This window comes from Rhinoderma darwinii, chromosome 2 (genome assembly GCF_050947455.1).
Source record: "Rhinoderma darwinii isolate aRhiDar2 chromosome 2, aRhiDar2.hap1, whole genome shotgun sequence".
NCBI lineage: Eukaryota > Metazoa > Chordata > Amphibia > Anura > Rhinodermatidae > Rhinoderma > Rhinoderma darwinii.
Genome location: NC_134688.1, coordinates 116,893,816 through 116,904,731, shown reverse-complemented (window position 1 = coordinate 116,904,731; position 10,916 = coordinate 116,893,816).

Genomic DNA, 10,916 nt, shown 5'->3' with positions numbered 1-10,916 from the left:
TGTCATAAGACGGAAAAGTGCAACTAATCATAATAGAAAAAGAAGTGGAAGGTCAAGATTCACAACTTCACAAGAGTATCCCTGTGTCTGCATTAGGAGAAGCAGGTGCCTTACGTGTGAGTTTGCAGCTTCCTAAAAGTGTACACATCAATTTACAGTATCACTTCTACATGAAAAATATGACTATTGGATGTTAACCTGACACGCAGAGTTGCAAAGAAAAAGCCATACTTGAAACTGGACATTAGATGGAAAAGTGTATTATGGATTGATGGCTAAGTTTGAGGTATTTGGATCAAAGATGAGCACTTATGTGAAATGTAGAACAAATAAAAGGAAGAGAGGTTGATACCGTCAGTCCAGCATGGCAGAGGACATGTAATGGTATGGGGCTGCTTTGGAACTGATAAAGTGTGATTTACAGAATGTACGCGGCCATTGTTCTTGTGTCACAATGCAGATTTTTAGCAAGTCAGATTCATTTAAATTAAGATGACATTGGTTATAATTAGACTAAAACAATTGCTTCAAGTCATTTATATGAAGAAATTATCATTAGAAGTAGACAGATTTAATAGGATCGTATGCAAAATATAACTGGGTTAAAATACCAGGAATATTATTGATTATGATTGTTTAAATAAACTGTGCTCAACTAAAGATACCTACTGTTACGGTCAATAGGCTATGGAAAGTTGGGGCCATTGCTATATTAGACAATACAATGATTCAGGCAGGAGGTGACAAGAAAAAGATTAGTAATACTAAAAATAAAACAACAATTTGTCAATTAAAAGAAGAGGTATCCTCAACATGTCAATGTAGACATAGGTTCTCCATTTATCTAGCTAGGATGGTTTTATCGAGGAAAGCCAATGTTATAGAACCAAACTATGAAGGATAAGAAATAACTTACAAAAGAGACTGACAGAATCACTGAAAAGTACTAGATCGGGTATGAATAGACATAAATTGACAGTGTGGTCAATGCCACATTTTTAAGTGGCCTTACGATGCCAATGGTAAATGAGTTTAAGATGCTTATTGGGAATGATAGTAAGTATATATACACCAATCAGCCATAACTTTAAAACCACCTGCCTAATATTATGTAGTTTCCCCTTATGCCACCAAAACAGCTGTGACCCATCGAGGCATGGACTCTACAAGACCTCTAAAGGTCTGGATAGGTGATGAATGTATGATCGCTGGAAACCACTGGGAACCACCACTAGGACCACCACTAGGTCCCCCACCATGCAAGATTATTACATGTGGCGCTACCTCCTGCTCCATAGTTCGGTCTATTTCATTTTCCCATCCTTGATATTGTGCTATAACACCGCATTTAAACACCTCTACTACCATGGCCCCCACTGTGAAACATTTGATATGTGATATTTATTCAATGTACTGTGTGGTCCACCTGTGTATTTGATTAATGGGTTCCTTAATCCCGCCTTGTTTTATGTTATAAGGCATACCATGATTAAACTCTTTTCCCTACCCCCTACCCCATCTCAGCCTTCCGTATGGTATCCTGGCATCTCCCCCACTTGTTATTGAAGTTTTCTTTGTTACTTTTCCCCTTGCCACATACTTTTATATTGTTCTTAATACAAGCAAGTTCTTGCTCATGTTATCCTCCATAGCTCAAACTGGGATAGTTTCACCTTCTTGTCAACTGGCTTGGCCAAACTTGGGTGCTGGACTCACCCCACCTTTGCTGTCATAATGAGTGTAGCTACAGTTAGGTCCAGAATTATTTGGACAGTGACACAAGTTATGGCATTTTATCTGTTTACCAAAACGTATTGAATATACTGTTGTATAATTAATATGGGCTTGAAGTGCAGACTCTCATCGTTAATTTGAGGGTATTCACATCCTAATTTGAGGAAGGGTTTAGGAATTACAGCTCTTAAATATGTAGCTGCCTCTTTTACAAGGGACCAAAGGTAATTGAACAATAATCTCAAAAGCTATTTAATGGGCTGCATGGGCTATTCCCTCGTTAATCCGTCATAAATTAAGCAGGTAAAATGTCTGGAGTTGATTCCAGGTGTGGCATTTGCATTTGGAAGCTGTTGCTGTGAACCCACAACATGAGGTCAAAGGAGCTCTCAATGCAAGTGAAACAGACCATCGTTAGGCTGAAAAAAATTAAGAAATCCATCAGAGAGATAGCACAAATGTTAGGAGTGGCCAAATTAACAGTTTGGTACATTCTTGAAAAAAAAAAAAGAGCGCACTGGTGATCTCGTGAACTCCAAAAGGCCTGGACGTCCGGGGAAGACCACAGTGGTGGATGATCACAGAATCCTTTCCATGGTGAAGAAAAACCCCTTCACAACATCTACCCAAGTGAAGAACACTCACATGGAAGTAGGTGTATCAGTATCTTAGTCTACCATAAAGAGAAGACTTCATGAGAGCAAATACAGAGGGTTCACCACAAGCTGCAAACCATTAATCAGCTTTAAAAATAGAAAGGCCAGATTAGACTTTGCCAAACAACATCTAAAGAAGCCAGCCCAGTTCTGGAACAGCATGAAACTAAGATCAAGCTGTACCAGAATGATGGGAGGAAGAAAGCATGGAGAAGGCTTGGAACGGCTCATGATCCAAAGCACACCACATCCTCTATAAAACATGGTGGAGGCAGTGTGATGGCATGGGCATGCATGGCTGCCAAAGGCACTGGGTCACTAGTGTTTATTGATGATGTGACTGAAGACAGAATCAGCCGGATGGATTCTGAAGTGTTCAGGGTTATACTTTCTGCTCAGATTCAACCAAATGCAGCAAGGTTGATTGGACGTCGCTTCACAGTACAGATGGACAATGAGCCAAAACATACTGCGAAAGCAACCCAGGAGTTTTTTTAAGGCAAAAAAGGGGATTATTCTGCAATGGCCAAGTCAATCGCCAGATCTCAACCCGATAGAGCATGCATTTCACTTGCTTAAGACAAAACTTAAGGCAGAAAGACCCACAAACAAGCAACAACTGAAGAAGCTGCAGTAAAGGCCTGGCAAAGCATCACAAAGGAGGAAACCCAGCGTTTGGTGATGTCCTTGGGTTCCAGACTTCAGGCAGTCATTGCCTGCAAAGGATTCTCTAGAAAGAATAATACATTTTTTATTTATTTATGGTAATGTTAATTTGTCCAATTACCTTTGAGCCCCTGAAATGAGGAGGCTCTGTAGAAAAATGGTTGCACTTCCTAAATGTTTCACAGGATATTTTTCTTCAACCCCTTGAATTAAACCTGAAAGTCTACACTTCAATTGCATTTCAGTTGTTTCATTTCAAAACCAATGTGGTGGCACGCAGAGCCCAAATCATGAAGATTGTGTCACTGTCCAAATAATTCTGGACCTAACTGTATACTAGGTGAGAAAGTGAAAGACGTGTAACCGGTGTGGGTGTCTTGCTTCCTCGTTATTTATATGCTTTTGTGCATTCTTTATATACTGTACTTATTCACTGTTTAAATTTGTTCAATAAAATGTAAGCAAGAATAAAGAAGTCAACAACAGTTTATAATATCAAAAAATATTTTCTGACATTAAACTAATTTAATGTTAGCACTGTATTTTCTTCAAAACGAGTCTTCCCAAGAAATATAGTCTCAAGATGGTGCAATACGTTGTGGTTATATTTTGATGCATCATTTTTTATAACTTTTACATCGGCAGAGAATGACATCCACTTGTCAAAATGACTGTACAAGCATTGCTCCTTATGTGGAAATTGTGAAGTGTCCTTGTAATTTCAGGGGAGGTGACAGACCTAAGTGTCCCGTTCACCCCCCTTGGTTAAGGCCTGCAATTCTCAGCATTGTGCGTGTGAAAGTTGCATTGTTTCTGGGGCTGGAGCCTCAGATAATTAGCTCAATTAGTCACAATAGGAGTGTAATAAATACCGGCTTAGTGACTTCCATCCCGTTCTGACATCCAAGATTAATGCAGGATGGACGGGCGCACCTGAAAAGCGTGATAGACAATTCATTACTTTGCCTCAGCGACACACAGTCGCGCCGTGACGCTCCACATTAACCCCCCAGGAGGCAGCTTTGTCTGCTGCAGCCACTAGGCAGAAGCCCCTCACCAGCAGGGCTGGGATATTTGGCTGCTTTAGCAGTGTCAGGGATTAGAGAGAAGTGTATAGGGGGGTGGGTGTTGCCCTGGAGTTGCTGCCATGATGAGTAAGAATGTCTCCAAAGGTGATTAAGGAAAACCAAGATAGTAACAGGGTGGGAAGGGTACAGAAGAGAACATGGGTGTCTGTTAACCCCACAAAATCTGAAGGAATTGATTAAACCACTGGTTTGGGAAATAAGAAAAGAAACAGTAATAAAACTCCCATCAACTCTGATAAGCTCCATTGCACTGGAGGATTAACCCAAAACTATTCAGAGCCATTACATTAGGAGATGACCCCCTAAGATTCCCTCCCAATCCATTTGTGCCCACACATTCCCATCCGTTTTAGGATTTAAACTCCTTCGAAGAGACTTAATTTTCAATGCTATTACTTGCTACACACACTTACTCTGTTGTCATTGTGTTTCATGTACACACTGATATTCATTCATTAAGGACCTTTGTTGTGTATACCAGGGCTGTGAAATGGCATCACACTGCCAGCTGTCAGAAAGAGTGTGTAGGGTGTATTATTTATAACAATAAAACCTGCTAATATGGCTGAAAAATCCTTATAAATAATATCTTTATGAACAGTGAGTTCTGATGCCGATTAATAATTGGATATAATATGATCATTATAGTATTGATTAGGAAACATTTATTATGTTAGAGGCCATCCTATATTTGGATATTAGAACTTACTTTGCGGTGTATAGAAGGACTTGACTTTGCTCATCTTCTTGTTGACTTCTATGACCAACTTCTTATTTACAGAAGGGCACTGGATATTTTTAAGAATATACATGTGGAACAATACACAAGAACAATGGGGATGATTTTTCTCTTGCTTTCCCCACTGAGTCATATATCTGCACAAGTAGGCCCAGTCCTGATGAGCAACCTGATAATGAAAAATATTGGTTTGCGTGTAAATCTAACCATTTGTGGCAATCTTAAGGCACTTGGACAGCAGATAATTGTTTTGTTTCAGTTCACTAATTGTAATGCGTTTCCTGAAACTCTTTTTTTTGCCTGAAAAGTGTTAATAAGATGTTTAAGTCTAATTCATGTGCAGTCAGTAGAAATAACACATGGCTTTATTGCTACTAATGTTTACTTTTGTGTATTTTTTTTGACAATAATTGAGAATTTTTAGGGCCCTGAAGGAAGTGCCATTTCTGTGATGCAAAAACAGGGGGCACAGTTGCAGTTTTTGTACATTTTAAACAAATGAAAAATAATTTTAAAAAAAATAAAGAAATAAAAAAATTTATCAAAAGTATAATATTGACAGTGGACAGTTAAATATGACATAATGTCTAATAACTCTATATTATAAAATAAAATAAAATAATTTCTAGTGACAATTTACTGTACAATAAGCGATCTTATATATGTATATTTACGTTGGGTAGTCCTGGATATTAAAGCATGCGCCATAGTTTATCTATGGTGCGGGCTTAAACTGGCTTAAGCCGGGATCCTAGAGAGAAGATCAATGTGGTTTTCACCACTTCTGTCTTCTCTGGTTTCACATACACAGAACTCAATGAGCGCTGTGTACAGAATAGAGGCAGCGGCAGTGCCGATGTTTATGTTGGTCCTATTGATCATGTGACTGGTCACATGATCGCCGGGATGCCGTCACTGGGAGGCTGCTGCTGTGTCTAACTAGATACATAGAAAAAAGTATAGTGTTAACATAAAATATTTAAATAATAAGTCCACCTATGGTCTTTTCTGACCTTTCAGTGCCAGAGCATTATTGTAAAAAGTTAAAAAAGCAAAAATAAATTCATTAAAAAAATATAAAAAATAACAAATGCTTTCCCCACCAATCATTGTCGTATGCTAGTCCTGACCTAATTGCGTAATATATCAAGATTTATAGACAATGACTGTCACAAATAAAGAGTAATACTACATTATTACCAGAAAAAAATAGCACAAAAGTAAAAAAACATATTTCCTTATTATTTGTTTTCAAACTGTAAGCCTAACAATTCTGAAAAAGCAAAAACTATCTGTATGAAGACAACCTCACAATAATCATTCTGTTAGCCCAACAAATAAAAAAGTTAAAGCCGTTTTACTAAAAATGCCTAAACGGAGTCCTAAACTGGTTAAATAACGTAAGCTAATTTCAAGAACTTGCTTAAAGTACCGTATACTTGCAGTACTTGGCAGTCTTAAAGGCTATAGAAACCTTTGAAGACTTTTTTTTAATGCAACAATGTATTTTAGTGTTTAGTGCAACTTTGTAATTAGTTTTTATTAATAAATGTTTTTACTTTTTGAGAGGCAACTTCTATATGTAGCTTGGTTACATAGAAGCTGTATCTTTCGCAGAAACCCGAATCTGTCAGGTCAGTGGGACTGACGGCTTTGGTGACAGGGAGTCCTACGTGTCCCTGACACGCAGGATCCAGCTGTTATCGATCACATAAAAGTTATGAATTTAGATATGATCAATAACAGGTGGATCTTACGTGTCAGAGACACGCAGGACTCGCTCTCACCAAAGCCGTCAGTCCAAACTGACCTGACGGATTCAGGTTTCTGCGCCAGATACAGCTTCTATGTATCCAGGATACATAGAAGCTGTATCTGAAAAAGTTAATTTTGTTTTTTAATAAAAAGCAATTACAAAGTTGCATTGAACATGGTCATACAATATTTTAGTAAAAAAAAAAAAAAGTCTTCAAAGGTTTCCATAGCCTTTAAGCTATATTATAGGATGAAAATAACGGTGCATCGTATACATTATATACAGTGGAATAAAAGCAGTATTAGGACAGTTCCAGAAACAAAAATATGCATTAACAATCTAGAAATTCTGAACCTGGAGTTGTCAACTAGCTGTGTATAACCCTCCAGTGTAGAATTATTTACATACATTTCCATTTGTGCCCACAATGCTGGAGATCACTTGGGGACTATGGACACATAAATAAGTAAACTACAAGAGAGGAGGTGGGTGTTGAGGATGACAGATGAGGCTATAAGTGATTGTACAGTGTTTCAGCACTCTACATATCATTCACACAGAAGATCTGTCTTTGGATTGTGTTGGAGTCCCATGACATCATGTCCCTTGTACTTCTCAGCAGGCTATCAGCGCAGAATACTCTGAAATGAGAGTCCTATTGAGCAGTTCTCTTGTATTGTATTGACTGGCGCTCATTGGCCTTCGGTTAATGATATAACCGGGATGCATTTGAATAGGAGTAACACTTTAAAAATGTCCTTGCAATAGCTCACCATGTGCATGATTATAGCTGATGGATGGCACTATGAAAGGGCGATTACATACACACATTTCCCTAGGGATGTAATTGTAAGAAAAATAAAAGGCATAGCAGTCACAAGGGGAGGATATGATTAGGAATACACAGTCACTTGTATTGAGCAACAGTATTTTGTGAGGTTATTTCATTGCATTATCCCATTAAAAAAGATTACATCTGTTTGCTTAATAGCGGTGAAAAAAATTACCTGCAGCAGAAAGGATTTCTGTAAATGACATATACGTATGGTACAAATGTGAGCGAACACAATGAACACAGAGGTGGTCAACTTGCTGCGTTATGGTGCCGGATTTTCAGCAGTTTATGGGATCGGTGTTTCAGAAAATATTCAGCAGTGTATGGAACAAGTCTAAGTGACTGAATATACGGCAGTTTATGAGACAGGTGTAAATGACAGAGAATATACAATAGTGTATGACACAGGTGTGAGAGAATATAAAGAATTATGCAAAATTGTGGATGGATATTGTATTGGGAACTGCTGTTTTTGGGACACTGGCACATTGTGCGCTACATTGTGAGATACAAAAGAGAGTGAAGGAAAAACTAACGTAGAAAAGTACATGTAAGGTAATAAAAATGGATAAAATGCAGTCAGTAGGTCACAATAATAATGTGTTAAGACTTTTGTGATCTGTTCTTTTTACTGTTAAAAACTGAAGTGGCCAGGTGGTACTGTCCTCTTATTTCCCCTTTATGGCAAGAATTTTTTGATTTATTATCACACATCGCCGGATCCTAGGTAGCCCCTTCACCTGCCTTGGCAGTGCTATGTATATGTCTCTCTACTGACTCACATAAGATTAGACGGGTTTGTGGCCACGTATTAACAGCCACCCGTAAGGTTATATCCAGGAAATGGAAGTTATCTTTCACGAGTATTTGTAAGGTAATATCCTTGGTAGATCAATATGTGCAACATGAGCTTATTTAGACCCCTCATCTGCAGTCCAGGATAAAAGAACAAACTTATTGGAAGGTTTGAACAACAAGCCCCTATGCCAATGCTTTACCCAATACAATAACATTAGAATCCCTTTACAAACTTCTACATTATGTGTTATTAAGTGTTTTATTGCGTTTAGAACTATGCAACTTATCCAAAATGTGCCAACCAAATTATCAACCAAGGACATAATACTTAGATGTATGACCGAACGCATGTATTCTCAGTTACTGCTGTTAATTTAGTTATTTTAATTATTTTCGTAATCTCGGTGTACACGTTAATAAAATGTACGATCATAAGTGGTTATTTCTAACTAATAACATATTATTATGTACACAATGTTGTCTTTACTACAAAGATATGAAAATACTGATTTTGATTTTCTGTATGTTGAAAAGTTTTTCAATAAAAATTATAGTGTTAAAAAAACTGGAATTAGGCTAAATTCACCCTACCGTTGTCTCCCGTTTAGGTCTCTTCCATCAGGGCAAGAGATAACAGAAAATCCAAACGGAAAGCATTGCTTCTGTTTGAATTACCATTCATTTCAGTGGTAATTCTTTTGTTTCTGTTGGATTCCATTTGCCTCCATTCGCTAGGTTTCTATTTTATATGCACTGTACTTTTGCTTCCTTGAAAAAAATGGAAGCCTAGCGAATGAAGGCCAACGGAATCCAACAGAAACAAAAGAATTACCATTGAAATCAATGATAATTCAAACGGAAGCGGTGCTTTCCGGTTGGATTTTCGGTCATCTCTTCCTCTGACAGAAGAGACCTAAATGGGAGACATCGGTAGTGTGAATTTAGCCTAACCAGAGATTTGCCAGAGTGAACTGTTTTTCAATAAATAAATGTCCCGTGATTGAAAGATAAAATTAACCAACCATATTAGAAACAAGCCTTATCAGGAAACTAGCCGATCTGGCATCAGTGAGACAAAGGTAGGAGACTACAGGCTGCAAGTAAACTGTGATTTGCGGACTTTGAGTTTTTGTGCCCTCTGCATAAAGTAGGTTTGAGGGAGAAGGCAATAACAGAAATACTGCTCTACATTTTCAGCAATATATATAGTTCTCAGCATAGTCTACTAATAAACCAAATAAACACATGTACGCTTTCACCTACATGCATTTTTTCTTAGATGAACCATTTGGGTTTCTTAATCTGGTCTAACTCATAGACAGATATTAGCTTTTTATTTTTTTATTTTTTTTTAACCTTTCCTAAGGTGCCCACGTTGTTGCAGCATGACCCATGTAATTATTATTTTGTTTGGTACATATTGAATGGCCACTCACATATGGGATATCCATCTCGGCACAAGTTGAAAGAAGGAAAAGACAACTTGGTGCATGGTCAGATTGTGGGTAATTTCCTGAAAACAGGAGGTTTGTGCCCCTAGTGATGCGACTATAGACTAAAAGAAAATAGCAGATTAGTAGGATCAGAGCAATAATAAAATGAATGCCTGACCTCCATGATGACAAGTAGTTGCCCACTAGCTTGTCATAGGAAAGTTTTAATAAGCCACTACATTGACACACATTGTTAAAGGGGTTGTCCAGCGCATAAAAAAATATATTTTTAAACAGCTCCCAATGCTGTACAAATATGAAAAAAGCACCTCACGGATTTCGTTCTGCCGCTGCCTAGTCCCCCATCGGTCTCTACCTACTACGGCGGGGATGATGTGCTGACACAGGGATATGTGTCCGCTGTAGCCAATCATTGACGGGATATGTGATCTAGATGTGTGGATGTTGCATCCTGTCAGGTCAAGGTCTAACAATAATAAAACTTCTATAGGAGTTTAACATTTAAGGGGTAATTTCTTATACTTCTATTTTAGATAAATGCATAATCAGGAGCCCCTTGCTTTATTATTACATTAATTCCGCAGATATTGAAAATCTATAGAAACAAAAATCAATGAGGGGATTGCTGTATATACACAGTTACTTAATATATTGTAGAAGCACAGATGATGAGTCTTTATTTAAAAATATGTCATAGAATAGGTCAAGTCCAATACACCAAAAACAGCTGAAAGCTTAAGGGAAATCTGTCAGCACTATTGATCCTCAAAACTGCTGACAGCGCTATATAGTGGAGGGGGAGGGCAGTCTAATAATTTGTTGTGTCGGTCATGTAAGTGGCAGGACCGAAAATAGACGATTTAATTCCCCCGATGCAGCGATTACAAGTGCTATTGAGGTGGCCCTTTGATGTTCAGGTACTCCTGGCTCTTCTCAGAGAATGCTGACAAATCCTCACCTCTGAGTGACAGCTCTAGCTGTCTCCTTATTGGATGCTAGAGCATTTATTCAGATCAGAGAATGGCACTTTTGACTGCCGCATCGGGTGCATTAAATGCCAATTTCTCAGTCATGCAACTTGCATGGCTGACCCAACAGGTATCGTTACACTGTCCTCCCCCACCTCTATATAGCGTTGTCTGCAATTTTGAGGGCTCAAAACGGTTGACTGATTCCTTTCAAAAGCAACA